General features: G+C 39.1%; 1 protein-coding gene and 1 pseudogene across 2 annotated transcripts in view; one reads left to right on the top strand and one right to left on the bottom strand.

Annotated features, from left to right (window-relative positions):
- The window catches only part of CNTNAP2 (contactin associated protein 2), a 2,323,962-nt gene that overhangs the window by 1,164,815 nt on the left and 1,131,593 nt on the right, over positions 1-27,554 (bottom strand). The window lies entirely within an intron of this gene.
- On the top strand, positions 16,826-20,196 carry LOC129485160 (shieldin complex subunit 2-like; annotated as a pseudogene).

Below are 27,554 nucleotides of genomic sequence, written 5' to 3'. Positions count from 1 at the left end.
TCTCTAAACTGGTTATTCTAGTTAGCAGCTCCTGTAGCCTTTTATCATGGTCCTTAGCTTCTTTGTATTGGGTTAGAACGTGCTTCTTTAGCTCCACAGTTTATTATTCACCTTCTGAAGCCTACTTCTGTTAATTCATCCATCTCATCATCCACCCAGTTCCGTGCCCTTGCTGGAGAGGTATTGTGATCATTTGGAGAAGAAGATGCACTCTGTCCTTTTTAGTTTTCAGGATTTTTTTGGTTGATTCCTTCTCATCTTCATGAGTTTGTCTGGTTTAGATCTTTGAGGCTGCTGACCTTTGGATGAGGTTTTTGTGGGGACTTTTTTGTTGATGCTGTTGTTTTGTTTTTCTTTCAATAGTCAGGTTCTTCTTCTGTAGGGGTGCTGTGGTTTGCTGGGGGTTCACTTCAGACTATTCACCTGGGTCCCTCCCGCTCTTGGAGATGTCACCTAAGGAGGCAAAGATGGGTTCCTGCTCCTTCCTCTGAGATCTCTGTCCTCAAGGGGCACCGACCTGATGCCAGTAGGAATGCTCCTGGATAAGGTGTCTGGTGACCTCTGTTGGGAGGTCTCACCCAGTCAGGGGGACACGGGATCCAGGACCCATTTAACAAAGCACTTTGACTATCCTTTGGTGGAGGGAGTGTGCTGTGCTCAGGGGAAACCCACTCGTCTGAGCTGTCTGGATTCCTCAGTTAGCAGGAGAAGAGACTAAATCTGCTGGTCCATGGAGATCACAGTCACCCCTCCCACTAGGGGCTCAAGCCCAGGAAGATCAGAGTTTGGTCCCTAAGCCCCTGGCTGGAGTTGCTGGAGTTTCTGCAGGGAGGGCCCACTCAGTGAGGAGGGATGGGTCAGAGTCTGTCCCAAAGAGGCAGTCGGGCCATGATCTTCCACAGCTGGTGTGCTGAGCTGTAGGGACTACCTCTTGGGACCAAGCCATCCAGTCTCCCCAGCACCAGCAGGGGAAAAAATGGTGGCCTGGGGCTATAGTGATGGCTACTGCCCCATGTCACACGTTCATCTGTGTAACAAACCTGCACATCCTGCACATGTATCCCAGAACTTAAAATACAATAAAATAAAACAAATCTTTGTGCATATAAAGAAGCAGTGATCCATCTTCTGGGTACCCACAGCCCTGCTTGTCAGGAGCTAGAATTTAACTCTCACTCCTCCCTTACCTGGGAGTCCTTCTGAAGCACAACCTGAGCAACGCTAAGGGTGACCTTGGTCTCAGGTGCCTGAGAGATGGAGCCCTTTCTACAGAACAAGACTTGCCTTCTCAAGAGTCTACCTGTGGAACTTCGCAGAAGGCTTAATATATAAATAACCTTCCTCATGTAGGATTTGAAACCTCTGTCTGGAAAATTCAGCTTGACCTCAATTTCCTGGACCTCAGTATGTCTTTTGAGCTTCACCTCAAATAGTTCATAGCTGTTTAGGAAAACGGTAAATTAAGCAGGGGAACACTGTTACACTTGTAGCTCATTTAAACTTCTCACTGATGCTATCACCTGTCTTGCTGCAGCCTCCAGTGCTTGAAATCTTGTGTGACCTTGGTGTTATTGTGGCTGCTGGTATAAAGGTTCTTAACAGCTGTAGGGTTCTGATGCAGCTGCTCCAGGCTGGCCCCGTCAGGCATCTACTCGGCCTGAGGCTGGGAGATGGCTTGACAAGGCCAGCCTGGAGCAGCTGCATCAGATGCTTTGATATGCCCTGGTGGGCACAGGCCCTGCAGGGACCAGTAAGTGACTGCTGCTCCTCCTGCAACTCGGATACTCCATTTCAGACTCTCTATTCACAACCCTGCACTTCCTGAAATTTTATCCCCCTTCTCCTTAGACTCTTACCTTGTTCTACCATTCTACCTATCTCTTTCACAGAGGAGAGAGGGTCTAAAAACACAGACACTAACTATTTGCATTTTGAAAGATGTTTCAATAATACACAATAAATAAACATCTGACTGTAAAATCGCATGCTTCTCTGGGGAAACGGTTTTGGATTGCAGTCCTCCCTTGAGAGACTCATCTTGCAATATTAAAGCAAGAGCTGATTTCAGGCTCTGCATAAGCGTATCTTTCTTTGAGTCATCATTTTTCATGCGTTTACTTCATTTGCTTCTATTTTCCTTGCCTTTGTCTGACCTTTTGAAAACAGTAGGTTTACCCCATATCTGTTTGCCACTGTCTTATAAATAGCCATCAAATAAAGCAAACTCATTGCTTACATCTAGAGAGCTTCCTAGGTTGGATGGTAAGGCCTCCACTAACTGCTACGATAATGCAAGACAGTTCCCTGAATCCTGAGCACCTCATGCCAAATGCGATGTCCCCATAGACTCAAACACACACGCACGCTCTTTCCCCTATAGGTCTTGCTTTGCAAGTTATTCTTCAATTTATTCAAAATGATTCCCCAAAGAGTGAACTGAGTTTTACTTATTTAGGGAGATGGAGAAATGAGACAGAGGTCACATTTAAATATCGAGGTATCCATATGTACGCATCAGAGCTGAATCAATTTCTACGTATGATTTCTATACTATAGGACCACATGGCCCCTCAGTCTGCTTCACTCCTTCCAGGTAGAGCACACGGTATGTAAGAGATAAAAGACACTGAAATCATATGCTATAACCTCACTCTAATACCATTTAATATTATGTATAAGTCAAATTACTTCAGGCAGATCTTTGATCTGGTCCAAAAAGAGTTGACAGATCAATACTGAGATGTTCCTGTTGTTTTTTGTTTTCAAGGAAGAACAATGTTTACCTCTATCAGGAATTAAAAATAGGTAACTTTTTAAATTTTAAATATCACCTTTTAGAAGACCTTGCAGACTCCCAGATAACCCCTATAGTCAGAAATGACTTTTTTTTTAATTTTTTTCTCCCAGACAGGGTCTCCCTCTGTCACCCAGGCTGGAGGACAGCGGCATGATCACAGCTCACTGCAACCTCTGCTTCCCAGGCTGAAGCTATCCTCCCACTTCAGCCTTCAGGGTAGAGTAGCTGGGACCACAGGCATGCATCACCACACTACCATGCCTGGCTAACCTTTTGCATTTTTTGTAGAGACGGGGTTTTGCCATATTGCCCAGGCTGGTCTTGAACTCCTGGGCCGAAGCAATCCACCAGCCTCAGTCTCCCAAAGTGCTGGGTTTGGAGGCAAGCACCACCACCTTTGGCCAACTAAGCCTTGTTCCAATGTTCAGTTAATTGCCTAGTGTTTCTTACTCTGCAGACAGTGTCTACAGAAAGTTACTATCTGTATTAGTTTTCCAGGGCTGTCATAACAAAATATACAGACTGGGTGCTTAAGCAATAGACATTTATTTCCCCATAATTCTGGAGGCTGGAAGTCCAAGATCAAGTTGTCAGCGTATTTGGGTTCTTCTGAGTCATCTTTCCTTGTAGTTGGCTATCTTCTCCCTGTGTCTTTTTTTTTTTTTTTTCTTTGAGACGGAGTCTGGCTCTGTCGCCCAGGCTGCAGTGCAGTGGCGTGATCTTGGCTCACTGCAAGCTCCACCTCCCGGGTTCACGCCATTCTCCTGCCTCAGCCTCCCGAGTAGCTGGGACTACAGGCACCCACCACCACACCCAGCTAATTTTTTTTATTATACTTTAAGTTTCATGGTACATGTGCACAACGTGCAGGTTAGTTACATATGTATACATGTGCCATGTGGGTGTGCTGCACCCAGTAACTCGTCATGGAATACTATTTTTTTTGTATTTTTAGTAGAGATGGGGTTTCACCGTGTTAGCCAAGACGGTCTCGATCTCCTGACCTCGTGATCCGCCCGCCTCAGCCTCCCAAAGTGCTGGGATTACAGGCCTGAGCCACCGTGCCCGGCCTGGCCTCCCTGTGTCCTTTCATACCCCTCCCTCTGTGTGCCTCTGTGTCCTAATCTCCTCTTAAGGAGGCCAGTGAGATTGAACTAGAGATCACCCTAACAACCCTGTTTTAGTTACTTATTTAAAGCCTCTGTCTCCAAATACAGTCACATTCTAGGGTACCAGGAGTTAAGACTTCAACATGTGATTTGTGGGGGAACACAGTTCAGCCTGTAACACACTCTATATATTTAGTTCCCTTTCAATGCCTGAGCTTTAGCGTTCTGTCTTTCCGCATTCTTCAAGTAAAATCATTGCAGGTTTTTTTAAATGTTTGCAAGTGTGTTGTAAAATCCTTCAGTATGTTCCACATTCACTTTCACTGCCCTTCTTGAGCTTTTGTCTCACACTTCCTCTTTGAATTGTGGTCCTAAGAACAACAGTCTATGTTTTATAACAAAAGATTATCATCCATTCTTTGTAACTTTTGCTTGCCTCCTAACACAGTGCCTGGCTCATGGTAAGCACCCAAAAATCTTTAGATTAATATAATGAGAAATTTTATCATTATACATGGTTATAATAGGTGTTATAATCCTGACTTATGTCTAGCTTATAGTTAATTATGATTCTTAATTATCTTCTGCTTTGCCAGCAAATAACCAGTTTTACTTGAACAGATGCTTGTCTATCTAATGATCCATCAAAATCTTTCAGAATAATTGTTCAGATTACAAAATTCTAAGTAACAAAGATCTCCAAACTTGAAGTTTTAAAACAGTTGGCTCTCATAATACCCTTCATTTTTAGCATTATCTTATGCTAACCATTTCGTATCACTGAATATTCATGGATTAATTTTTTATTTTTTCCCCAGTGAAAGGAACCTGAAAACGCCATTCAAATAACATTTGTGTTAAAAGGTCACTTCTCTGACCTACGGATCAAAAACTTGCAATAGGTGAGTTGTTCTTGATAGGTTTTTTTTTAAGTATCCCTTACCACTTGACAAGAACTAGTACCGAGAGATTTCCTCTCTAGAGCTTCCAAGTATTGGTACCAGCATTGGCTGAACAACATAGAATTCTATGTAGAGCTATTTAGAAAGGCAACAACCTAGAACTATCTTAGAGCTTCTGATCAGAATCTCTGGGGATAGAGGGGTGTGTTTTCAGCAGGTGAACTGGTAATTTTGTTTTTTTTTTTTTTTTTGAGACGGAGTCTCGCTCTGTCTCCCAGGCTGGAGTGCAGTGGCGCAATCTCGGCTCACTGCAAGCTCCGCCTCCCGGGTTCACACCGTTCTCCTGCCTCAGCCTCTCCGAGTAGCTGGGACTACAGGCGCCCGCCACCACGCCCGGCTAATTTTTTGTCTTTTTTAGTAGAGACGGGGTTTCACTGTGGTCTCGATCTCCTGACCTCGTGATCCGCCCACCTCGGCCTCCCAAAGTGCTGGGATTACAAGCGTGAGCCACCGCGCCCGGCCTGAACTGGTAATTTTTATGCATAGTCAAGCTGAGACATTTGCTTAATAAGGAAGTAGTCCCAAAATGTAGCTGCACATTGGAATCACCCAAGGAACCTTTAACCTGGTGATGCCTGGATTTCAGTCCACTGCCAGGATAACAGGAATTTAAACATTTCTCATGTGATTTAATGGGTGACCAAAAGGATGCATTGCTGATAAATTAGAAGGGCATTACTAGTTATATTTTTAACAAATCATTCAAAAGCTAAAAGCATAATATTAGGATGAACCCCGAATAACATATGTTTATTACAAGTGGTTCAGCATGAATTGCCAGAGACTGTAAAATGTGGACAGAGATGTGTCTAGTTGTGCCTTGGATTTTGCCAGAGACTACAGTTTTTAAAACTTAGCTGCAATTGAATTCTCTGGAAAACATATTATAACGCTGATTGTTGGAGTTTCTAATTCAGTTGTCCTGGAGTGAGTTCCGAGTATTCACCTTTTTGCAAGTTGTAAAGTAATACTGACGCTGCTGGTCCAGGAACCACATTTTGAGAATAACTATCATTGAATTTCTACATCCATAAAGAGCCAATATCCATTCACACAGGTGAGTCCATTGGTTACACCTCTCAATTAAATAATTAGGAGATCACAACTCAAGGCATAGGCACCTGCCTTCAAAGAACATTGTGCAATATGAGAACTACAAGTTCTTCTCACAGATTCCAAATTCCCTACAAAATCATGGAGGAAAAAATTATACAGGTTCTACGGTATCACTATTAATTTTCATACTCTCTGAAATATTATAATATAGTGTGGATAGTACACATTTAATTTCCATTTGTCATCTCATGCATACTATAATATTTTCAGACTTTTCCTGTCCTCTGTTTTTAATGAATGCTTGGAATTAATTTCAAACCCTTGAAGATAATCTACAAGGGTTTGAAAAAAAAATTTTAAAAAAATTTTTCCCCATAATGTTAAAAATGCTTTTGAATCTTTGATTCAGAGGTATAGGCTTGCATTTTATATCATATTATGGGCTTTTACATGAAATGTATCTTGGAGACCTCAAACAGAAAAACATTTTTGCCTTTACTTATTAAAGCCCCACCTGAACCACGCTAGAGAATCCCTCTTAAGTCCTCTCTCGCAATAAATAAGGTTTATTTTCTCAGATCTATGTGAACAAACTTCATGTTAAGTTGCAAACTAGGAAACCATGAATAGTAAATCTTTTCTTAGATATGACTCACTACCGTTCCTCACTTCAAGCTTTAGTTTGCCTTCGTCCTTGATCTTTTCCATAGTTTCCGTGGAAAAACATTTTCTGTTCGGAAATCCACTTTACTTTCCAAAACCATCTGACTTGCCAATCATCTCCAACAGGACTGACTCAATAATCTATTCTTTTGTGGGCAGGGAGGGATAATGGAAAATGTACTCAGTTACAGCTATAAACACTAAACACTCTCAAAATTTTATTCATATTCAGGGAGATAACCTATATAACCTAGAATTTATGTTACCAATCTTTTCCCAAAAACCTATTTGAGTAGGTCGGATAATATAAAGCATACAGCATTCTCCACTTCTCTAGGTGTTTTAAATTTGACCCTCGCATTGATTTGTCATAAACCTCAGAAAGTCTACTCCTTTGAAAAAAATAGCCTCAACCTTTCGGATTTACTTTTAAGATGATGCTCTTGGCTTTCATTGAAGCCTTTTTAAGAACAAAGAAACACACACATGCAAATGATATAAACACTGCTTTGTATTTGCCATAAATGCCCTCCATATACAGTGGAAAATTCTCTTTGAATTTCACCCTGTGTAATGTTGTCTTCTCTGAAGAATTCGTATGTCTTCAAAATATTGTTTACTTAATATTTTTCTTTATTTAGAAAATTCAGATCTTATTTTTCTCCCTTTTTCTTGATGTCATTGTCCTATAAAGTAGTATTTTTCCTATTTATACATTATCGAGGTATTTTAAAGAAACAGGAGACCCATTAATATTAAAAGATGACAGACGTATTGGTAATACATTCTAGAGCTTTGATAGCAGAACTGGAGGAAAAGTAAAAAGAGAAAACAAATGTACTGAGGAAAATGTCTCATGATTTTATGCATTTTAACCTTATGTCATCCTCAAAACTACTGTGACAGCTAGATATAACGATCTTTCAACTGATACCCAGAGAAGTTAAGTGAATATACCTACAGCCAGGTACCTGATAAACTAGACAGAACAGACCTAAATACATGTCTTCTGACCACAACATGCTACAACCCATAACGCACACTGGAAGGAAGCTATTAGAAGATGCTCACTTAAAATATAGTTATGTGACTTGTACCTGTAGACTTCCATATGAAACCATCCCCTATTTCCATCTGCTTTATTCATATAGGCCGGCTGTGCCTCTGCTTTCACTCTGAAGCTTTAGAATTTGATAAAGAAATGTATGACTTGTCCAGGAAAAAACAATCCACATTGTAGAAAAGGAAATGTGGGAACATGCATTGGTGTTGGGAGGACTTAACTATGCTTTTTCACGGGAATTATTGAAGACAGCATGGGCTAGTCCAGAGCACTAGACATGGAATTCATGTTCACAACTGTTACCAAGAACTGCAAGTTTAGGAGGTCACTTAACTCTCCAGGCCTCAGTTTCCGCATCAACAAAATAGTTTACATTGGAGTTTATATTGGATCATCTCTATGTTCATTTGCACCCCTAATCTTCGACTTTGTCTTTTTCACCTATAAGCTGATGATTATAGTTTATAGCTGGATTTAGAGGGTATCATGCAGTTATAGGTGAGTTCATTCAGGGGACTGGACATTTCTTCAAGTACAGGAGAACAGTTAGGGGGTGCTGCAATCATACATGCTTGTGCTGTAAATAAGCAAAAAAAATGTGAAGGAAAAAATCTAAGGACTTCTGATATGGTTACACAGAGCATTAATGGAGATAGTCCAGTTAATATATATTTATTGTTATAAGTTTCAAATTTTTAGAAGGAAGATATTGAATGCTCCTAATGCAAAGAAATAATAAATGTTTGAGATGCTGGATATGCTAATTACTCTGATCACCAAACATTATATGTGTTGAAATGTCACCATGTACTCTATGAATATGTACAACTATGCATCAATTAAAAAATAAAAATTTAAAAATAAAATAAAAAAACAAATTCACTTATTAACCAATTTCATTTTTACTCGAGACTGTTGAATGATGATTGAGTGATTTCACCAACAGGGTTGCATTTCCTGTGGTTTCTTGCCATCTATTACTTTGAACGTCTCTGTCTCTATATTGTTTTTATTTCTACTTATTTACTTCTTTAGCAAACCATCATCATTCTTGTATGTCACCCATCTAAACACGAGGATGTTGAACTTGGTGGTCCCATTTACACTCATTATTTTAATCAAACAAATATTTATTTGCACTCATTATGTACTTAAGACTTTGTTCAATACTGAAACGATGCAATCTGTTCTGTTGCCTCTCTCCACCCCCCTCTGAACCTGCACTATTGATCTAGTCACTCAACCTATTACATTTTCCCAAGTTCCATATTTTTCATGAAGCCTGGATTCTATAGTGAGTCATCTCGCTTATAGTTTTCATTATCACCCTCCCTGTAAAAGATCCTTAACTTCCTTCACACAGAGGGTCCCTTATTCATGCTCATCCTGATCTGTGGACTCCCAATTTCCTAGCGTCATTTTAAAATATAAATTACACTTGAATTGGAGAAATACAAGTTATGAATGCCTGATGGCAGTACCATAGTTTTGGAGTTCCATACATGTGCTAAGTATTGTAACTGGGTGTGTTTTGTGCCTAAGGAATGTTTATGAGAGGGATACCCCTTGTTAGGAGGAGGCTATTACGGCAGAAGATCCTGCACACACACCCACTGTGCATTTCGTCTCCTTGCACCTGAGCTGTTGTTACCTGGAGCCCCAAAGGAGTGCTCCCAGGTTATGTGATTAGATTGCTGAGTGGGCCGCTGCAAGGATTCCCTTTGAAAGGAACTACTCAGTGTTGCCCTGCTTGGCAGGCTTGCTTCCTGTTCAGTAGACTTCTGTGTAAGCTGATTCTGAATGTGATCAATAATTGCCTTCTAAGCCTCAATGTTTCACTGGACCTCAAGAGACTGCCTGATGGACATTGCCCTAGCTCATTTCTACAATTAACCATTTATTTCCTCTTAAAGCAACTCCATCTCTCCACTAAAACTGCTTTCTCAAAAGCCACCAAAGAGACTTTTTCCCCCAAACCAAAGCCTTTTCAGTCCCTTGATGCCCAAGTGTTTTTGACACCTACCAGCATCCCTTCTTTCATAAAATTCTCTCACTTGGTCCACGTGTTTCTTTTTTCTCATAATACCTATAATTATTCCTGTTTCCATGCCTGATTTTTTTCTTTCCCACCCCCCCAAGAATTGTAAATTATCAGTAAAATGTCAGTCCTGGTATTTTTTTTTTCCTGAAGACTTCACTCAAGGTCAGTCTTGTGACTCGACTTATTATATCCAAATCTTCCTCCAACCACCACTACATGTTTTCGTTGAATTACGCAGATGACACCAAGTTCAATGCGTCCATTAACTGTCCTGTTCCTCACCACTCCCCTCACACAGACGGGGTCCCTTACCATCTCTTCAGTGGCAAATTCACATGTTACTCCTCAGGTTTCAAATGTAGACCTCATTTGTCATCCTGTTCCCTGCTTCTGTAATTTTATGGAGTATGCCTAGTTTTTCTTTGGGAGCTATTTTCTACTGTTCTACCTCTTTATTCTCTTTACTATCACTTAGTCCAGGCTATCACTCTTGACTCAAGCCTGCTTTCTGGACTCAAGGGCCTTTTTCTATCCTGTACTACTGTATACTGCTCCTACATTTAACACCTGCATATTGCTTATCATGCCATTTTTACACCTAGTGACCTATGGTAACAGGACAGAAAGCTGTAATGTTATATGTCCCTAAATGAATGCAGAGCCCCCTTCAAGTGTAGCTCTCAACACCTCTTCGGTAGGCTTTTTGAATTTTATAATCTAAAGACAGCATCCATCTTTCTCTCTCACTCTGAGAATCAAAAGATCTCATTTTCTCCCTCTAGGTCACAAGGTCTTTCTTCCCCACCAACCATAGGGTACGCCACTTTAGTGGGTTAAAATAAGGTGTAATCTTTGCTGGACTACGACCCAGTCTTCATCACTTCAATGTGGTTTATATCAATAACAAAATCTTATTTTAAAATACTAAGTATATGGTCTTAGTTTTCAAAGTCCCATGCCACCCATCATTTTCCTTATTAAAATATGGGCTAGGTGTGGTGGCTTACACCTGTAATCCCAGCACTTCAGGAGGCCAAGGCGGGTGGATTCCTTGAGATCAGGAGTTCGAGACCAGCCTGGCCAATGCAGTGAAATCCTGTCTCTACTAAAAATACAAAAAAAGTTAGTTGGGCATGGTGGTGTGCACCTGTAATCTTAGCTATTCTGGTGGCTGAGGAACGAGAATCCCTTGAACCCAGAAAGTAGAGGTTGCAGTGAGCTGGAGATTGCACTACTGTACTCCAGCCTGGATGACGAAGGCTCAATAAATAAATAAACAAACATAAAAATAAAATATGTACAGAGACCTCTACCTATTATTTATATGAAAACAAAAGGAAGAGTGGTTTTATTGTAAAATGTATCACTTTTATCTGCATTTTTTTGATATGGCATGGCAACTTTACCTCCAGAGGTGCAAAATTATAGAATAAGAACAAAGTTAACCATAATTGACTTTAAAATACATAGTACCCAATGCATATAACATATAATACTTGGCCGGGCATGGTGGCCCACACCTGTAATCCCAGCACTTTGGGAGGCCAAGGCGGGCAGATCACTTGAAGTCAGGAGTTTGAGACCAGCCTGGTCAACACGGTGAAACCCTATCTCTACCAAAAATACAGAAATTAGTCAGCCGTGGTGGCATGCACCTGTAGTCCCATCTAATTGGGAGGCTGAGGTGGGAAGATTGCTTGAACCCTGGAGGTGGAGGTTGCAGTGAGTTGAGATTCTACTACTGCACTTCAGCCTTGGGGATAGAGCAAGACTGTGTGTGTGTGTGTGTGTGTGTGTGTGTGTATAATGTTTACCAATACAAGCATTTGTAGCTGTTGAAAAAGGTAAACAACCAAAAAGGTAAAATTCACATTGCTGCTGCTCTAGACACTTAATATGCCTAAATAAACAAATACATAAATAGAACTCATTTTACTTGGCAGAGGATCATTATCTATGCACACTTCACTTCTTGCTGCAGGTTTCTTTCCCCATCATAATTTTATATCTAAGTTGTTCACATGTGCTGCCAATACATGATTGCAACTATAACTTAGAAATAAAGGCAATTCTACATTTCTTCTCTTTTCTGAGCAAGATAATTGTATTTCTTTGGAACATAAATTGCTATGATTTTTCGAGTAAGAAATTCTTCAAAGAACAATTAAGTCTTTGCTGAAACACGAATAGAAGATAGTTCTAGAGAAGATTACAGCGTTTCAATTCAGTACCCCCAATGAGAATTTTAAAAATTGGCTTAACTGTTGCCTAAAGTCTTACCTCAGATTCTAAGATGTCAAGCTGTAAGTTTTGAATGAGCTTAAATACATTCACCAACATAAGCAAGCCCTGTAAACTGTAAAGCCCTGTAAACTGCAAGCCCTGTAAACTGTAAAGTTATTTGAGTGAATCAAATGTTATTTACTACATATAACCAAAAATAGGAAAAATCATATGGTTATATTAAACATGACACACATTTAACTAAAAGTTTAACACATTTCTCCATTATCTTATTTCTTATACAGAAGGAATGCACAGAAAAAAAAAATCAACCAAAAAAGTTTGTTTAAAGTTAACATAAGGGAATCAAAAACTTCTTTAGTTCAAAATGACTGATTCAAAATTATTGGTTTTAGAGAATTTTATTTTTATACTAGTACTTGGTGATACATTTTTCCTATTATTGTAATACTTTGGAGGTGCTAACTCCTGTAAACTGTGTTTTTGTCATTCTGATGTAATTATAAATACTGTATTATTGTAAGTGGCATTATGAAAAAAACTTATAGAACCTTATAGTCAAGGAAAAGGCGAGCAAGAATGACCTTCTGGTGATCAGAGGGTCTTTCAAATAAAATGAAGTTTTCACTGACTCAGTGAGAATAGATTGTGTGTTGCACCCTGACTGGCATCTTTCACTTTCACAGAAAGGCCCTGTGCAGTTGGGGGTGGAGGGAACACACCACAGAAGTCACATGAATGCCATAAAAATCACTGAATCCCAGAGGTCAAGAATTCAGAGATACATGAAGACACCCAACCACTGGGTTGGATTCAAAGAGTCAGGGGAATGAATCCCATTTTTTTCACTTACTGTGGGGCTGGAGCAAGTCACTTACAAAAGAAGGCCCTTGTCATTAAAACAGGAATAAGACTTATGCCATAGAAGATTAAGAGTCGCCAATAAGATAGTATATCAGCGCAGTGCTTGTCAGAAGATACACTCAGAAAATGGCACTCTTAAGTACATAGTGGTACCTAGAGACCACTCGTCCAGCCTGAAGCCTGAGGATTGTTCAGGATGTGGAATGATCAGCATCCTGCAGCATCAGGCTGCCCGGAAGAAAGGCTCTTTTAACCTGATCTCTGTGTCTAAGATCAGGGGATTCACTTTGGAGCCTCCCAAACTGGAAGAAACAGTTTTGCTCACAGTGGTTTTGTATTTCCTAGTTATAATTATGTACACCTGGTTATTCTTTGTCTGCTTTCAAAATCTTCAGAGATCTTTGGTTTCCTGTTCCCAATGTGGATCCTTTCATCCTCATACCCTCTGAGAAAGCGATTTATTTTTAATGCTCTAAGAAAATGGCAGGGGCAATAAATAAAAAAAGAAGCAATAAGATGATGTTCTATCTTGTAACATTTTATCTTTTTCTTAAAAACACACACACACACACACACACACACACACACACACACACACAGAACCTGTTAAGCTAATCAGCAGGATTGGCTCCAACTGGATCTGGCTGGTGCTTCTACGTGGCTAGGGAACCCAGGTTTTTAAAAAATGGTGCTTCTGGGTCATTTTCTATATTAGATTCCAGAATAACAATGGTGAATCACAGTGCCTATGCTCCAATCTAGTGGATAAGTTTCAATCCAGAGACCGAGGACCATAACAGAAATGTACAAGTATCAGAATGGGCAGTAGCCAATGCCACGTAAGAAAATAATCTAAGTTTTAACGACCTGGACTGGGCATGTTATTCTCTCCCACTGAGGCTCTCTGAAGTTCAACTTCTTTAGGATTACCAGTCTTCATTTGATCCCTGACAAGGCCCAACCTGATTTTTGGAGAATCAAGTGGAATGACAGGATATCAACTAGTGAATTTTTTATTGAACACAAGAGGCAGGCTTCCTGAGTTCAGATCCAGCCTCTGCCACAAACCACATACCACACTGTTGAGTGTAAGCTAGCTATTTAAACTTTCGGTGTCTCAGGTTTATCATCTATAAAATGGGGATAATTCTTATACCTACATCATAGAGTAATTGTGTAATTGGGTTGATTTTTGTAAAATGCATACAGCATACATAACAGCAGAAACTGCAAATGTTTGATAGATACATGACAGAATAAATCACTCTACCATGAGTTTGGTATTATAATTAGTATCGAATCCAAGGACTGAAAAGCACATCTCATATCACCTTCCCCCCAATGCATAATTTAGATTAGTCAGTTACAAAACTTGGAACACTCTAAAAGAAAAATTATTTTTCTAGTCTTATTATTTCATTATGGTATGAAATTATTATCCCTGCTTTATAGAGGAAGCAATTGAAATCCAGGAAGTTAAAATTACTTACTAAAAGTGAACAAAAGATAAAACGTGAGAAGAGACGAGACTAGAAACTGAGAAAAAATAAATGTCACCGAACCTGTTGGGAGACAGAGCTTTTTTGCAAGATGTAATTCACAGCCCTTCCTGAAAATAATTAGAATTCCTGATAAAACACTTGAGCAATTTTCTGACAAACTCTCATGATACTTAAAGATCCTTTCTGGGAAGATCCACTCAGCTGATTATCAGTTTTGAAACTTGCCTACATCTTGAATCCATCTTACAAGTATCCTAATCTTTAACCAGGCAATTCTTCATTTTATGACCTCTCCCCACCACCCCTCACCCAAATGTTTCTACCTAGGGGGGAATCTTGAATTCAGCTTATTCAGCAACTTTTCATCCAACAGCACGTTTGAAATAAAACATAATGTGGGCTCATAATCATCTTCTCTGAGAAGTTGTCTTTAAATATGTAGATATTTCCCAGTTGAATACAGCACTTTTTCCTGTATTCCCAAAGATTCTTACTCCTTGCTGTTTTTTTTTTTTATTAATCCTCAAACTCATATATCCATTGAATTAAACTTGGAAGGAATATTAGGAACAAACTAGTCCAACTTTCTTGATTTAAAACATCTGCATCTTTCCAGCTACAAACATAGAGACTCAAAGATAACTTTAAGCCGAAGATAAGTATCTGCAATAAGCCATTACCATGGGCACAAATAGTTTTTCTATTCACAGTAGGTTCATTTTTTTTATTTGTTTGCTAGTTGGTCGGTTGCTTGCCTCTCCCTTTCCCATTCAGGCTCTAGGTGAAGTAATAGGAAGGTATCATGAGCAGTGCACAGACATGACCAGGTCCACAAATATTTGCATCTTTCCATAATGTCAGACTTTCACCAATGGTATTTCAATCATCAAAGCCACGAGCTACCTGAAGCTCCAGAGGAGGCAGTTCTCTTTAATGCTACCCATTCACTTGGCAGAGCCATAGGCACACAAGCTCAAGTCACTCCACAGGTCAGTCAATATTGCAAACCATACATAATCTAATCTATCTAATCTATCTATCTATCTATCTGTTTGACTAAACATTCCACAACAAAGTAACATTTAATATCAAGATAAAGGAGATAGGAAAAAAGGGTTAACAAACCAGTTCAGAGAGAGCAATGTGGACCAAACAGTGCCTCGTCCTGATCCAGGTGGTCCATCAGGGTCTTGCAAGGAAGAAACTTTAATGTGGGCGGAGTCTTCAGCAGCGGATGCTGGGTATTTAACACAAGGGACAGAAAGATGGCGTCTGCTAAGACAGCGGTTTCCAATTGGTGAAGTCCTGCTCTCTTTTATGGCCACAGAGTCCTCTGGCGAGGACTAATAGAGAAAGGGTGTGAATGATTATGTCCTTATCTGGTTGGGTGCAGTCTCTATTGGTTAGCTGAACACCTGGTCCCTGTTGCATGACGGCTTTTAAAATGCAAGATGGAGTCTTTTTCTAAGGTGGAGCTACTTATGCCAAGGGTGCTCTATAAAGAAAAGCTCTATAAAACAAACAGGAACAAAGCAACCCAAGGTTGGTAAGAGAAGCTCAAGAGAAAACATGAGATAGCCGGTGGTTCTCAAACTTTAGCCTGCACTGAAATTCACCAGAATCACCTGGAGGGCTTGTTCCAACAGACTGCTCAGCCGGAGCCCCTCATTGCTGATTTTGTAAGTCTAGGGTGAGGTCGGAGAATCTGCATTACTAACAAGTTTTCAAGTGACGCAGATGATACAAGGAGCCACATTGTGAACCACCCAGATGTGTTTCTTCAGTGGAAACTTCTTTTTGATCATCACCTTCAAGCCAGACACACCCTTTCCCTCCTTCTCCTCCAAACTCCAAAGCTCTCCCTCCACCTAAAAGAGGGACTGTACTAAGAGAGACTGAGAATCCAGACACATGAGGTTGACAAGACTGTCAGATGCCAGGGGGTGGGGGGTGCTTAGTGGATAAGGGGTAATGATTAGATAAGTGGGAGATGATATAGCAGGAATTTCTAGAAGGATTTCAGAGGGAATTTCCCTGGAAAAATTAGATCCTCACCCTGAAGGGCCACTTCTGAATCTCCATCTGCACTTTTTGATTATAAAAAGCTGATTCCTTCTCGCCCATTTTTTTTTTCTCCTTGCAGGGGAAAGAGATCCAAAAAGGGGCAGGTTCTCCTGATCAAAACTATCCTTCGAAAAGTTTTACTTGGAGAGGTTATTTGGGTAACATGTTTAACATTTGCAAATCCACCACCCCCTCTTCTCCCACTTTCCCTAACATCTATTAACATATCTGGAATTGTTTTTATGGGTGTTCCCAGCCTCTGCTGGCTGATGTTAACGTCACATGGGGAGCTTGTGAAAAATAAGACCAGGGAACTACCTCATTCAGATCCACGCAATCAGAATTGGAAGGCTGTGGTCTGGTATTAGAATTTTTTAAGTTTCCAGGTGATTCCAATGTGCCTCCTATGGGGAAAAAAAGTCAGTTTCAATCAAATAGTTACATCTCTGTGAGACTGAGCTGTCTTTTAATCTGGATAATGAGAAAATACCTAACCCACAGGCTGATTTAGGCAGCATGAAAGCTGCGTGCGGGTTGTGTGTGCAGAGAAAAAGAAAGAAGGGCAGAGGGAGAGCTTTTCAGAAACGGAGCCTCCGGCGGGGCTCTCAGTGAATAATATACTCTGACCTGAATCCTGAATTTTCCTTGATGGGCAAAAGATTAAGAAATCATGAGTGGAGGATCTCAAGTCCACATTTTTTGAGGTGCTCCAGTTGCTCCACTGAAAATGACAGTATCACAAGACACAGCTTCTTTAATGTCTGTTGCTGACCCCTGGAAAAAAATTCAGCTTTTATACAGTCAACATTCTTTATATCTGAAGGATGAAAAACAGCACAAAAACCTTGAAAACTATGAAGTCCCAGAATCTATTGGTTCTCCAGATCTTAGTGGTCATTTCTTAGCAAGCTGTATGAATAGATATGTTCATGTGAAAGATGACTTTGTACGTTGTTTCTGAAACACAGAATATAGAATCCCAGAAGATTCACTCCTCTAGACCGAGTGATATAACTAGCTCTAATATGCAAATATGTGGATTTTAAAGCACAGTTCCGCATTTAACCAAAGAAGAAAAGTATCAAAAGCTTCTCAGTGAAAATAAAATTATAGATGAACAGCCTAAACATCAGTCAGATATATGTGGTCAGAACTTTAACACAAATTTGTTTCAGTTAGGCCATAAATGTGCAGCTATGTTGGATTTGGTTTGTAGTACTGAACAAATTAATATAGGGCCTGAAGTGGTACAAAGAGAGCGTGTGCCAACGGAATATCATGAAATACAAAACCAGTGTTTGGGATTATTTTCCTCGAACGCAGTACATAAGTCAAGGTCTGAAGCAGCAGTTAGGAAGGTCTCAGACCTTAAAATATCAACTGATACAGAATTTCTCAGTATAATTACCTCCAGCCAGGTTGCTTTTTTAGCTCAAAAGAAAGATAAAGGGCGGAGTCCTATAAATAAAGGGAATGTAAACATGGAGACTGAACCAAAGGCAAGTTACGGGGAGGTAAGAATACCTGAAGAGGATTGGATTCAGCTTGATGGTTTTACGGACGCATATGAAAGTGGACAAAACCAAGCATATTCCCTTGAACTTTTTAGTCCTGTTTGTCCTAAAACAGAAAATAGCCGCATTCACATAAACTCTGATAAAGGTCTTGAAGAACATACGGGATCTCAAGAACTTTTCAGTTCTGAAGATGAACTGCCACCAAATGAGATACGTATTGTGTAGCTCAGGAATACTGGGTTCTCAACTAAATACCTTCCACAAAAGTGCTATTAAAAGAAGCTGCACCTCTGAAGATAAAGTGGGCCAGTCTGAAGCTCTATCTAGAGTCCTTCAAGTAGCTAAGAAAATGAAGTTGATTTCTAATGGAGGAGATTCTGCTGTAGAAATGGATCGGAGGAATGTGTCTGAATTTAAGGGTATTAAAAAAATATCATTAATAAAAAATGGTGATTCTAAAAGCCAGAAGTATAATTGTTTACTCATGGTGCTATCTCCATGCCATGTGAAGGAAATAAACATAAAATTCAGACCAAATTCTGGCTCTAAAGTGCCTTTAGCAACAGTTACAGTAATTGATCAATCAGAAACTAAGAAGAAGGTTTTTCTGTGGAGGACTGCAGCATTTTGGGCATTTACAGTGTTTCTTGGAGATATAATTTTACTAACAGATGTTGTTATTCATGAGGACCAATGGGTTGGCAAGACAGTACCACAATCAACATTTAGCAGTCAGTTATTAAATCTTGGGAGTTATTCATCTATTCAGCCTGAAGAATATTCCAGTATAGTTAGTGACGTTGTACTTCAAGACTTACTGGCATATATGTCCTCAAAACATTCCTACCTCAGAGATCTTCCTCCGAGGCAGCCTCAGAGGGTGAACAGTATCGACTTTGTAGAATTGGAGCACCTTCAACCTGATGTATTAGTCCATGCAGTACTAAGAGTTGTTGATTTCACTATCCTGACAGAGGCAGTATACAGTTATAGAGGACAGAAGCAGAAAAAAGTTATGTTAACAGTGGAACAGGCCCAAGATCAACGTTATGTGCTTGTATTATGGGGTCCTGGAGCAGCCTGGTACCCTCAACTTCAGAGGAAAAAAGGTTATATTTGGGAATTTAAATATCTTTTTGTTCAACACACTTACACACTAGAAAACCTAGAATTGCATACAGTGCCTTGGTCATCCTGTGAGTGCTTGTTTGATGATGATATAACGGCAATTACATTTAAAGCAAAATTTCAAAAAAATGCACCCTCCTTTGTGAAGATATCAGACTTAGCAACCCGCCTAGAGGATAAATGTTCTGGAGTCGTTCTAATTAAAGCCCAGATTTCAGAGCTGGCATTTCCTATTACAGCAGCTCAGAAGATAGCTCTAAATGCTCACAGTTCTCTGAAGAGTATTTTTTCTTCTCTTCCCAACATCGTATATACTGGCTATGCAAAATGTGGATTGGAACTAGAAACAGATGAGAACAGGATCTACAAACTGTTTTAGCTGCTTGCCATTTACTATGAAGAAAATATACTATAGGCCAGCTTTAATGACTGTTGTTGATGGGAGACATGATGTTTGCATCCGTGTGGAATCAAAGCTGATAGAGAAGATTCTTCTCAACATTTCTGCAGACTGCCTCAATAGAGTGATAGGTCCTTCCTCAGAGATCACCTATGGGATGGTCGTGCAGACCTGTTCCACTCCTTGTTGGCAGTCAGCACAGAACCTTGTGTATTGAAGATTCAGAGCCTTTTTGTGTTAGATGAAAACAGCTATCCATTATAACAAGATTTCTCCCTCCTGGATTTTTATCCTGACATTGTAAAGCATGGAGCCAATGCCTGTCTCTGAGGCCAGAGGAAGAAATTGCAGGCATTTCAAGGAAGAAGTACTGAAATGATTTGTCTTTTGAAATAAATGAATGACAGGGCTTTTGCTTTGGATTTTTTATGAAATATATTTTACAAAGAGAATTGCACTAGATATATAAATTAAAACTTTTTTCTAAGAAAATCCTGTGAGGTTTAAAAAGATTGTTTTTGTCTTTTGGTTTCTTCCTTTCTTCTGGAGAAATGATCTACCAATCAAGGCAGTATGTAGCAGATCCCTGGGAATTAAAGATTTGCCCATTTGTTCACTGTATTTGGTCCCTGCTACGTTCCAGGCATTGTACTAAGAATGGGGAACCACAGGGAAGACATTCCCTCAGAAACTGCTGCAGTGCTTTCGCTTATCCCTACCTAAAAAACTGTCAATGTGAAATCATTTCCTTGATTATAACTATAATGATAATGAATTAGTTTATATAAACTTATGTTTAGACAAGTTCAAGACAAACGTGTCTTTCTATAAAAAGTATTGAAAATGGAGGAAATGAGATCATGTTTCAATTTATCAAAGCAGGGAAGAGAATTCTGTGGTTAGTTCGTGTCTAGGATTTGAGTGCCTTACTGAATGTATTTACCAGCAAACGTGTAGCAATCTGTTCTCTCATTGTGATTGTGGAAGAAGCTCATGTAAAATGGTGGTCATTAATGAGGAAGTGTGGCGTGGTACTTATTCTGTAAGTTCAGAGTATGCCGAGTGTTAATAGATTATCATATCGCCTGAAAATAAATTTATGATGACATGAAAAAAAAAAATACAGAAACGGAGCCTCCAGCAAAGAGCACGGAACTTTGGTAGGAAGTAATTGACTAAAATTACTGCCCAAAGTTATGTCACGACTGGACTCAATCAATTATGACCTCTGACTAGTATGAAGACTGAAAATCTCAGCTTACCCAAGTCCACTGCATTTCCAAACTCCGGCTCTGAATCCTCTGTGGTGTGAGAGGGAGATTGAAAATTGGTGCTGAAACCTTCTTTTTTTTTTTTTTTTTTTTTTTTTTTTTACCTCCAATGTCTTCCTTTATTAGAGGAGACAATTTATGTTATTCAAAGGACTGCTCTAATGTGGTTTCTTTTTAATCAAGAGACCATTGTTGGTGTGTTCAAAGGTGTTAGCACTTGGATTATATTGCGAAGACAGACAATGGTTACTTTAAAAAATATTAATTTTTTTAACTTGAGTGAGAGAATTATGGTTTGAATGCCTCTTGGGGGAATAGAATATATTGGTAGTAACTCTGATAACTTGTGCCTCTTAACGTGGTGAGTAGAACACAAATTTAGTTTAAATCTCTGTATATGCATGAACTTGAGAAAATAACACTCAGTGGCCCACATAATGAGGAAATCCTATAATCACAGGCATAAAATAAGCTATTTCTTTCCTAGCCTTTCTTCTGTTTTTAACGAGTTGACTCAGAATCCCTGGAAATTTTCCAAAAAATGGGCTCCTACAGCAATCATGTAATGCTTAAGTATTTTTCTTAACCCTATACAAGCTATATTGATGAAACTTGCTTTGTATTTTCAACTAATTAGGTTGGGTAGAAATTTCCCTCAGTCTCTGGCATTCAGAAATTTTGTATGTGTGTGTGTGTTTTCCACTAATGCTTAAATATCAAGTTTTTTTTCTTCTCCCATAGATCAGTGGACCATTAAGGCCAGCATTGATTCAAAGTAACATTCCTGTGCTTCGTCATGACTCGGTTGTAAGACACTTGGTCTCCTCTGTCCTAAGCTCCTTACAACCTTGTTCTCTCTTCATGCCTGTTTTCAAAACCATGTAAATAATATGCAAAGTTCTATCCCATCAATCTAAATTTCAACCTTAGGCATTCAAAATTCATCTTCTGTAAGCACAAGTTCTATTTCTCATTATCTTTCACTGGGGTGGCCTAAGAATCATTGTTTAAATAGCAAGACTATGTGCATGCTCATCATCACCTTGTCTCTTTATTCATATTGTTTACCAACCTAAAGTAGTCTCGACTTCTTTACTAATGACAAACTGCCACGACAGCCACCGGCCCCATAAGGGACTATTAAGAGAGTTTGGTCACAAGAAAAGTAGCTCATCAAACCCTTTCATTACAGACAATGGCTGGCCAGAGAAAATACCACTGACCCTAACCCAGGACAATCCTCCTGTCTTTGAATGTATCCACGCTGCTCACTTGCCTCCTTGCCCCCAACCAAGACTGCCAGGTGTGCCTGAACACCAACTAGGAGGTCTCCCACTTCCACACACAAAAAAGGGAATCCCACAGGAATGAAATGCTTACCAGAGATTGTCTCAGTCTCTTTTAACTATATAAAACTTCCATTGCTAAAAACTTTAAACCCCTGTTGACATAAAAGTAGCAATAGATGGGGACCTGCGCCAAATCTTATAAATAAACAACTATTTCAAATGTGTCTCAGACTTAGTCTTTGCCACTATCTAAATCTCATAACCTTTTCGGAAGCAGTTTTGGTTCCAATGTGTGTGGTTATCCAACCTGCAATTATCCCTTTTATGTGGTATTTGCCTATTTCTACCCCTCTGTGGACTCACGCCCTCCCACTTCCACACAAGAATGGTAAAGTAATGGTAAGGAATTGAAAGGAGAGAAACTGTATTTTCCTTTTTATTTCTGGCCTCCTCTTTATCATCCCCTTATACCTTTTTTTAAAATCAATTTCCTTTTCCTTTTAAAATTTCTGTATACCTAAAACTGAACCTAAACATAAGCATAAAATGCACCCTTAGTAAATGTTTTACAGCATGCTTAACACTCTTCTCCTAAGGAAATAAGAATGAAACAGACCAGATGGCTGTGTTACTTTACATACGTAACACTGAGTCCCTATGGCATTTTAACTATTCCTTTGATATTATTAGAAGAAACTTCAGTATTTCATATACGCTTGCAAATGATAAACAAAAAACTTTTAAAGGACTCAGAGTTTTTTTAACAGCAATGTATCTCCGTCCACTCTGGTAATCAATCTTTATCTTCAGTGTTTGAATAATATTCATAAATGTATGACCTATACTAAGTTCTTAGTAAATATCTTTGAATGCAAACATGAATGAATGTAAAAATGAATGATTGAATGAAGGACAATCCATAGAAGATGTTTTTAAATGAGAAAAGAACTCAAGAAAGAATGGGAATTTGGGAGCAGGTATGAAAATGGAAATTGAACAGAGATTAATTAGGCCATTATTCTATGGTGCCACAGATCTGTGACTCTTATTAACTGTTTTGATGGGCATTATAGTTAATGCTGGCCACCTGCCAAGGAGGTGACTTGATTCTGTTGTTTAGCAGACCTGCAAACAGTATAATGTGTCTAGCATCCTACTGAAAGCGATTTTACTCATTTGTATTGCTAAGAACCCCGAGGAGAGGGGAAATAAAATTCAGATAACAAGAAATTATCTTTAATGTAAAAATGTAATAATATCTAGAAAATATGTCCTAGCTGGATTATTAATTTCAAATATAGAAGCACTCTTTCTAAATCTTTATAACCTAGGATATTACTTTTTATAATATTAGAAACCCCACAGGGACTGAAGTGGAGACTTGTTAAATACAGTGGAATGAAGTGAATTAAAAGCTTCTTCCATCTCTGTTTAGTGATTGAATCTCAGAAACTTTTTTGTTGGGTTTAGATTATGTTCTTTACTATAACTTTCCAAAATAATTTGCCTTTCTTTCATTTTTCTATTTTGTCATACAAGTTTTTAGCAACTATTTTTAGTGTCACTATATAGAAACAGCATGATGTTTGATTTTATGTTGTAACTTGGCTAGGCCATGGTGGTCAGACATCACTCTGGTTATTTCTGTGAGGGTGTTTTAGGATGAGATTTACATTTAAGTTGCTGATTTTTAGTAAAGCAAATCGCCCTCTGCTATGATCTGAATGTTTGTGTACCTCTAAAATTCATATGTGGAAGCCTAGTCACTAATGTGATATTAGGAGGCAGGACTCTTGGGAGGCGATTAGATTATGAGAACAGAACCTTCATGAATATGATTAATGCCCTCAGAGGCCCGAGAATTGGCTTGCCTCGTCCATCATATGAGGACACAGTAAAAAGACAACTCTCTATTAAGCAAGAAGTGGGACCTCACCAGACACTGAATCTGCCAGCAGCTTGGACTGCCCAGCCTCTAGAACTGTGAGAAATACATTTCTGTTGCATGCTGTTTTGTTATAGAAGCCTGGAGGACTAAGACATCCTTCTTATTGAGGTGAGGGTAGCTGGAGGAGAGTTCATCCTATCAGCTGAAGGCCTGAACAGAAAAGGCTGACCTCCCCAAGCAAGAGGATATGTAGTGAGCAGACAAGCCTGCAGATTTGATTTGCAGCAGTCTTTCTTCCTTGGGCCTCCAACATGCTGGCCCACCTGCAAATTTTGGACATGCTATCTGCCATAATTACATGAGTCACTTCTTCAAAATAAATCTCATATATATGTGTTTTATATATATATATATATATATATATATATATATATATATGCGTTATACATGTGTGAGTCTTATTTATATATAAGATTTTACAGAATTGTAAATAAATATGTGTATATATAAATATATATGCATGCATATATTTGCATATATAAATATATATGCATGCATGTATTTGTATATATAAATATATACATGTGTGCATAGATATGTGTATACACACACACAGGTACATATATCCTATTGGTTCTGTTTTCCTGAAGAACCATGACTAATGCAAACAATGACCAAAATTTGAAGATAAAAGCTGAAAGGAATTAGATTTTATTCTACAATTTTTTTTTTTTTTTTTTTGAGACAGAGTCTCGCCCTTTTGCCCAGGCTGGAGTGCAGTGGCATGATCTCAGCTTACTGCCACTATGCCACGCTAACTTTTGTATTTTTAGTAGAGATGGGGGTTTCAACCTTGTTGGCCAGGCTGGTCTTGAACTCCTGACCTCGTGATCCACCCACCTCAGCCTCCCAAAGTGCTAGGATTACAGGCATGACCGCACCCGGCCTCTAAGATGAAATTTTTTTTGAGATCCTATATCAGTGAAAGCAAATGGGTTTCCTCTCAAGTGCTCCCTCTAGTGGACTGGCAGTGGCTGTCTGGACCAACCCGGGATGAAACAGCAATTGATGCCCTGTGGGGGCTGGGGTGGATCGAGGGGGCCACAGGGCTTATTTGCCACCCCACAGAAAGGCAACTCCCTCCATCCCAGTAATACACTGAGGAAGGTCATTTTGTGCACGATGCATTCTCTAGAGAATTCCACTTTACACTGAAGTTTTTTTTTTTTTAATTTTTTATTTTTTTAGAAAAGGGATATTTTCCTCTCATTCAATGGCATGATTAAAATAATTCCTTCCCAAAATAAGAATTAATACGCTTTTGAGGGCCAGCAAGGGGAAAAAAGAACAATATAATTTCTCAGTTTAGACAAAAGCAAAATTATTTTTGAAGTCTTCTAAGTATTTGAGGAAGTTGCAAAATTAAACCTCCAGAGGTTTAATGTCTTCCAAACGTTTCCCTTTTATTCCCCTAAGGCCTTCTAGAAATTTCGTTTTCAGTGCCTTTTGTGGCCACATAATAAAAGTTTTCTACGCTGAGGTCATTTTACCCAGCTTTACTTTCTAGAGTAAATTTTTTTAATGTTGTGGACTCATATAGCTTATTAAAATGAGTAGTACTAAGAATCTAAGAAAAAAAGTATCTTCTATATGAGAAAACAGTCTGAGAACTACTCTTTGCATTATTTTTAAACAAATGATTAAAAAACATATGGGCAATAGGAAGTGATTACTTGGCCTGATCATGCTGACACCACAAAATTACAACCTCTCTTCAATCAGGTCTTAGCTCACAGAAGTCTTAAAAAACTGTTCTCCATCTACTTACCCTGCTTATCATATCATATACCTATTGGTTATGTGTGTATCTCTCCCACTAAAATGTAAGTTCCTGGTGGAACAACACTTCATCTTTCTTGTTCATTGGTGTATCATCAGGACCTAAAATGGTGCCTGGCATTTATATTAAAGAAATATTTGTCCAGTGAATGGGTGGATGGCTGGACTGCTTTATACTGTCAAGATTTAATCAGCCACTAAGAGAAAATTACAAGGAAATCTGAGAATTAGATATCTATTTTGGAGACAAAAACTAACTAACATTTAATAAGTTTTTTTTTTTTTTTAAACATATAGGGTGCTTACTAAAGTCTACTCCTTGCAAAGAAACATCATTTTCTTTTTATTGGCTAATAAAGGCTGATGGCCTCTGATCTCCCAATGGGAGCTGATAAAGCTGAGATGTTCAGAAGGGCCTTTTCTTTAACCCTTCCAGACTCTGTGGAGAGTAGACTGGGCTCCTGTGTATCAGATAATTTTTGTATGTTTGAAATAGTCTTGCCAGACCCAGGATGAAATGTACAAAGAGCAAGAATGGGAAAATGCAGCATAGTCACCAAAGGGTGAAGTGTCTTGGGAGAGAATGACAGTTGAAGAATTTAGATTTATTAAATCAAGAATGGAGTCCCCACCTTCATCTCAGGCAGAAACAAGTGAGAAAAGTCGGACTGATTATGTGTAAAGGAGAAATGTTCACAGAAGCAAAACTGTCTATATCTTCAATAAGACCTATTTATTTTTATTTCTGTGAGGAAAAACCCCATAATTATAAATTATAATTTTAGTCTGTCCTTGGTGCCAGCTAGATAGTAACACTGTTCAGTTTATTTAAAAAAAGAAGAAACTTTGTTCATGAAGAAAGAAGAGCCCTTTCTGACCTGCAGATCTTTTAATGTTTTGCAAAATGATATGTTAACCAGATAATGGAAATGTGGATAAAATGTATCAAAATTGGTGACCCTGATTTGTAGGCTAATCAGTGAGCTTCACCTAACATTGATATTTTTATCCACAAATTTTGCATTGTTAAGCAACGATCAGGACACTGATGGAAAATCAGAACATAAGCAATAGATTAAATAGATTGAATCAAGTTGATCTGTAGGTGAGCTCCTTGAGTACCCACCCACTATTTACCTCTACTTTTCCCATGATTATAAAAAGCGGTGTGACCTAAAACCTGTGCTCATGAATATTAAAAAGCACCCAATTAGAAAGGTAGAAAGTCGTGTGAATTGGGAATGATGGGGGAGGAGGAAGGGTGGCTGCTGGAAGAGGGCAGGTCTTCTCGTAAGTCCAGACAATTTGACACATAACATAAAAATAGAAATTTAGATAAGATAACCAAAAGAATTGTAATTTGCAACATTTAAAAAAGCAAAGCAGGCCGGGTGTGGTGGCTCACGCCTGTAATCCCAACACTTTGGGAAGCCAAGCCAGGCGGACCACGAGGTCAGGAGATCGAGACCAGCCTGGTCAACATGGTGAAACCCCGTCTCTACCAAAATACAAACAAATTTAGCCGGGTGTGGTGGCGGGCGCCTTTAGTCCCAGCTACTTGGGAGGCTGAGGCAGGGGAATCGCTTGAACCCGGGAGACGGAGGTTGCAGTGAGCTGGGATTGCACCACTGCACTCTAGCCTGGCGACAGAGCAAGACTCCGTCTCAAAAAAAAAAAAAAAAAAAATTGCAAAGCATAGTGTGGAATACAACACTCAATACTTATAATGACTACAAATTCATCAAAAAATGTTAAAGTACATAGGAATGGTAGCCTGAAAAAAGATCAATGGGTTGATCAAAGACAGTGTCTCATAAGTGATTTTAAAAAGTTAATGTTAAGGAAAGGAGAGTTGTT

The sequence above is a fragment of the Symphalangus syndactylus genome, chromosome 6 (genome assembly GCF_028878055.3).
Source record: "Symphalangus syndactylus isolate Jambi chromosome 6, NHGRI_mSymSyn1-v2.1_pri, whole genome shotgun sequence".
Taxonomy (NCBI): Eukaryota; Metazoa; Chordata; class Mammalia; order Primates; family Hylobatidae; genus Symphalangus; species Symphalangus syndactylus.
This window is presented reverse-complemented; position numbering and strand designations above follow the sequence as displayed.